A 6,000-nucleotide genomic window follows, 5' to 3' on the forward strand; every position below is an offset into this window, starting at 1 on the left:
GGCGAGCAGTACGAGTACCACCTTGATGGGTCTGCGACGTTTCCTTCCAGAGTTATTACCAAAAAAACACAAACATCCCAGAATCCTCTCGGTTTGGGGTCAAAATGTTGTCGCTCATTAAATCCCATAAGAAACGTCGCATCGAATGAATGTGATTGAATTCTCCCCGTCTGGACGAGCGGAATTGAATGGTGCAACTGATTTTGCTGTGCTGTGAAAATTCAGATATTTGCATGACTGCTTTTGTTTTATTTTGTGAATAGCAAAAAGCATTCAACCCCATAATACATGTTGTTTTATTGGTCGCTCGTCCATTTCATATCCCATAGCTTAACAACTCATATATATGGATTCCTCTCGATGAGGCGAGCAGTACGAGTACCACCTTGATGGGTCTGTGACGTTTACTTCCAGAGTTATTACCAAAAAACCACAAACATCCCAGAATCCTCTCGGTTTGGGGTCAAAATGTTGTCGCTTATTAAATCCCATAAGAAACGTCGCATCGAATAAATGTGATTGAAATCTCCCCGTCTGGACGAGCGGAATTGAATGGTGCAACTGATTTTGCTGTGCTGTGAAAATTCAGATATTTACATGACTGCTTTTGTTTTATTTTGTGAATAGCAAAAAGCATTCAACCCCATAATACATGTTGTTTTATTGGTCGCTCGTCCATTTCATATCCCATAGCTTAACAACTCATATATATGGATTCCTCTCGATGAGGCGAGCAGTACGAGTACCACCTTGATGGGTCTGCGACGTTTACTTCCAGAGTTATTACCAAAAAACCACAAACATCCCAGAATCCTCTCGGTTTGGGGTCAAAATGTTGTCGCTTATTAAATCCCATAAGAAACGTCGCATCGAATAAATGTGATTGAAATCTCCCCGTCTGGACGAGCGGAATTGAATGGTGCAACTGATTTTGCTGTGCTGTGAAAATTCAGATATTTGCATGACTGCTTTTGTTTTATTTTGTGAATAGCAAAAAGCATTCAACCCCATAATACATGTTGTTTTATTGGTCGCTCGTCCATTTCATATCCCATAGCTGAAACACTCATATATTTGGATTCCACTCGACGAGGCGAGCAGTACGAGTACCACCTTGATGGGTCTGCGACGTTTCCTTCCAGAGTTATTACCAAAAAACCACAAACATCCCAGAATCCTCTCGGTTTGGGGTCAAAATGTTGTCGCTTTTTAAATCCCATAAGAAACGTCCCATCGAATGATTGTGATTGAATTCTCCCCGTCTGGACGAGCGGAATTGAATGGTGCAACTGATTTAGCTGTGCTGTGAAAATTCAGATATTTGCATGACTGCTTTTGTTTTGTTTTGTGAATAGCAAAAAGCATTCAACCCCATAATACATGCTGTTTTATTGGTCGCTCGTCCATTTCATATCACATAGCTTAACCATTCATATATTTGGATTCCTCTCGACGAGGCGAGCAGTACGAGTACCACCTTGATGGTTCTGCGACGTTTCCTTCCAGAGTTATTACCAAAAAAACACAAACATCCCAGAATCCTCTCGGTTTGGGGTCAAAATGTTGTCGCTTATTAAATCCCATAAAAAACGTCGCATCGAATAAATGTGATTGAATTCTCCCCGTCTGGACGAGCGGAATTGAATGGTGCAACTGATTTTGCTGTGCTGTGAAAATTCAAATATTTGCATGACTGCATTTGTTTTACTTTGTGAATAACAAAAAGCATTCAACCCCATAATACATGCTGTTTTATTGGTCGCTAGTCCATTTCAAATCCCATAGCTTAACCATTCATATATTTGGATTCCTCTCGACGAGGCGAGCAGTACGAGTACCACCTTGATGGGTCTGCGACGTTTCCTTCCAGAGTTATTACCAAAAAAACACAAACATCCCAGAATCCTCTCGGTTTGGGGTCAAAATGTTGTCGCTCATTAAATCCCATAAGAAACGTCGCATCGAATGAATGTGATTGAATTCTCCCCGTCTGGACGAGCGGAATTGAATGGTGCAACTGATTTTGCTGTGCTGTGAAAATTCAGATATTTGCATGACTGCTTTTGTTTTATTTTGTGAATAGCAAAAAGCATTCAACCCCATAATACATGTTGTTTTATTGGTCGCTCGTCCATTTCATATCCCATAGCTTAACAACTCATATATATGGATTCCTCTCGATGAGGCGAGCAGTACGAGTACCACCTTGATGGGTCTGTGACGTTTACTTCCAGAGTTATTACCAAAAAACCACAAACATCCCAGAATCCTCTCGGTTTGGGGTCAAAATGTTGTCGCTTATTAAATCCCATAAGAAATGTCGCATCGAATAAATGTGATTGAAATCTCCCCGTCTGGACGAGCGGAATTGAATGGTGCAACTGATTTTGCTGTGCTGTGAAAATTCAGATATTTACATGACTGCTTTTGTTTTATTTTGTGAATAGCAAAAAGCATTCAACCCCATAATACATGTTGTTTTATTGGTCGCTCGTCCATTTCATATCCCATAGCTTAACAACTCATAAATTTGGATTCCTCTCGATGAGGCGAGCAGTACGAGTACCACCTTGATGGGTCTGCGACGTTTCCTTCCAGAGTTATTACCAAAAAAACACAAACATCCCAGAATCCTCTCGGTTTGGGGTCAAAATGTTGTCGCTTATTAAATCCCATAAGAAACGTCCCATCGAATGATTGTGATTGAATTCTCCCCGTCTGGAGGAGCGGAATTGAATGGTGCAACTGATTTTGCTGTGCTGTGAAAATTCAGATATTTGCATGACTGCTTTTGTTTTGTTTTGTGAATAGCAAAAAGCATTCAACCCCATAATACATGCTGTTTTATTGGTCGCTCGTCCATTTCATATCACATAGCTTAACAACTCATATATATGGATTCCTCTCGATGAGGCGAGCAGTACGAGTACCACCTTGATGGGTCTGCGACGTTTACTTCCAGAGTTATTACCAAAAAACCACAAACATCCCAGAATCCTCTCGGTTTGGGGTCAAAATGTTGTCGCTTATTAAATCCCATAAGAAACGTCGCATCGAATAAATGTGATTGAAATCTCCCCGTCTGGACGAGCGGAATTGAATGGTGCAACTGATTTTGCTGTGCTGTGAAAATTCAGATATTTACATGACTGCTTTTGTTTTATTTTGTGAATAGCAAAAAGCATTCAACCCCATAATACATGTTGTTTTATTGGTCGCTCGTCCATTTCATATCCCATAGCTTAACAACTCATAAATTTGGATTCCTCTCGATGAGGCGAGCAGTACGAGTACCACCTTGATGGGTCTGCGACGTTTCCTTCCAGAGTTATTACCAAAAAAACACAAACATCCCAGAATCCTCTCGGTTTGGGGTCAAAATGTTGTCGCTTATTAAATCCCATAAGAAACGTCCCATCGAATGATTGTGATTGAATTCTCCCCGTCTGGACGAGCGGAATTGAATGGTGCAACTGATTTTGCTGTGCTGTGAAAATTCAGATATTTGCATGACTGCTTTTGTTTTGTTTTGTGAATAGCAAAAAGCATTCAACCCCATAATACATGCTGTTTTATTGGTCGCTCGTCCATTTCATATCACATAGCTTAACCATTCATATATTTGGATTCCTCTCGACGAGGCGAGCAGTACGAGTACCACCTTGATGGTTCTGCGACGTTTCCTTCCAGAGTTATTACCAAAAAACCACAAACATCCCAGAATCCTCTCGGTTTGGGGTCAAAATGTTGTCGCTTATTAAATCCCATAAGAAACGTCGCATCGAATAAATGTGATTGAATTCTCCCCGTCTGGACGAGCGGAATTGAATGGTGCAACTGATTTTGCTGTGCTGTGAAAATTCAGATATTTGCATGACTGCTTTTGTTTTATTTTGTGAATAGCAAAAAGCATTCAACCCCATAATACATGTTGTTTTATTGGTCGCTCGTCCATTTCATATCCCATAGCTTAACAACTCATATATTTGAATTCCTCTCGATGAGGCGAGCAGTACGAGTACCACCTTGATGGGTCTGCGACGTTTACTTCCAGAGTTATTACCAAAAAACCACAAACATCCCAGAATCCTCTCGGTTTGGGGTCAAAATGTTGTCGCTTATTAAATCCCATAAGAAACGTCGCATCGAATAAATGTGATTGAATTCTCCCCGTCTGGACGAGCGGAATTGAATGGTGCAACTGATTTTGCTGTGCTGTGAAAATTCAGATATTTGCATGACTGCTTTTGTTTTATTTTGTGAATAGCAAAAAGCATTCAACCCCATAATACATGTTGTTTTATTGGTCGCTCGTCCATTTCATATCCCATAGCTGAAACACTCATATATTTGGATTCCTCTCGATGAGGCGAGCAGTACGAGTACCACCTTGATGGGTCTGCGACGTTTCCTTCCAGAGTTCTTACCAAAAAACCACAAACATCCCAGAATCCTCTCGGTTTGGGGTAAAAATGGTGTCGCTTATTAAATCCCATAAGAAACGTCGCATCGAATGAATGTGATTGAATTCTACCCGTCTGGACGAGCGGAATTGAATGGTGCAACTGATTTTGCTGTGCTGTGAAAATTCAGATATTTGCATGACTGCTTTTGTTTTATTTTGTGAATAGCAAAAAGCATTCAACCCCATAATACATGCTGTTTTATTGGTCGCTAGTCCATTTCAAATCCCATAGCTTAACCATTCATATATTTGGATTCCTCTCGACGAGGCGAGCAGTACGAGTACCACCTTGATGGGTCTGCGACGTTTCCTTCCAGAGTTATTACCAAAAAAACACAAACATCCCAGAATCCTCTCGGTTTGGGGTCAAAATGTTGTCGCTCATTAAATCCCATAAGAAACGTCGCATCGAATGAATGTGATTGAATTCTCCCCGTCTGGACGAGCGGAATTGAATGGTGCAACTGATTTTGCTGTGCTGTGAAAATTCAGATATTTGCATGACTGCTTTTGTTTTATTTTGTGAATAGCAAAAAGCATTCAACCCCATAATACATGTTGTTTTATTGGTCGCTCGTCCATTTCATATCCCATAGCTTAACAACTCATATATATGGATTCCTCTCGATGAGGCGAGCAGTACGAGTACCACCTTGATGGGTCTGTGACGTTTACTTCCAGAGTTATTACCAAAAAACCACAAACATCCCAGAATCCTCTCGGTTTGGGGTCAAAATGTTGTCGCTTATTAAATCCCATAAGAAACGTCGCATCGAATAAATGTGATTGAAATCTCCCCGTCTGGACGAGCGGAATTGAATGGTGCAACTGATTTTGCTGTGCTGTGAAAATTCAGATATTTACATGACTGCTTTTGTTTTATTTTGTGAATAGCAAAAAGCATTCAACCCCATAATACATGTTGTTTTATTGGTCGCTCGTCCATTTCATATCCCATAGCTTAACAACTCATAAATTTGGATTCCTCTCGATGAGGCGAGCAGTACGAGTACCACCTTGATGGGTCTGCGACGTTTCCTTCCAGAGTTATTACCAAAAAAACACAAACATCCCAGAATCCTCTCGGTTTGGGGTCAAAATGTTGTCGCTTATTAAATCCCATAAGAAACGTCCCATCGAATGATTGTGATTGAATTCTCCCCGTCTGGACGAGCGGAATTGAATGGTGCAACTGATTTTGCTGTGCTGTGAAAATTCAGATATTTGCATGACTGCTTTTGTTTTGTTTTGTGAATAGCAAAAAGCATTCAACCCCATAATACATGCTGTTTTATTGGTCGCTCGTCCATTTCATATCACATAGCTTAACAACTCATATATATGGATTCCTCTCGATGAGGCGAGCAGTACGAGTACCACCTTGATGGGTCTGCGACGTTTACTTCCAGAGTTATTACCAAAAAACCACAAACATCCCAGAATCCTCTCGGTTTGGGGTCAAAATGTTGTCGCTTATTAAATCCCATAAGAAACGTCGCATCGAATAAATGTGATTGAAATCTCCCCGTCTGGAC

This window comes from Petromyzon marinus, chromosome 59, assembly GCF_048934315.1.
Source record: "Petromyzon marinus isolate PM22_M1 ecotype Great Lakes invasive population chromosome 59, UKy_Petmar_22M1.pri1.0, whole genome shotgun sequence".
Lineage (NCBI taxonomy): Eukaryota > Metazoa > Chordata > Hyperoartia > Petromyzontiformes > Petromyzontidae > Petromyzon > Petromyzon marinus.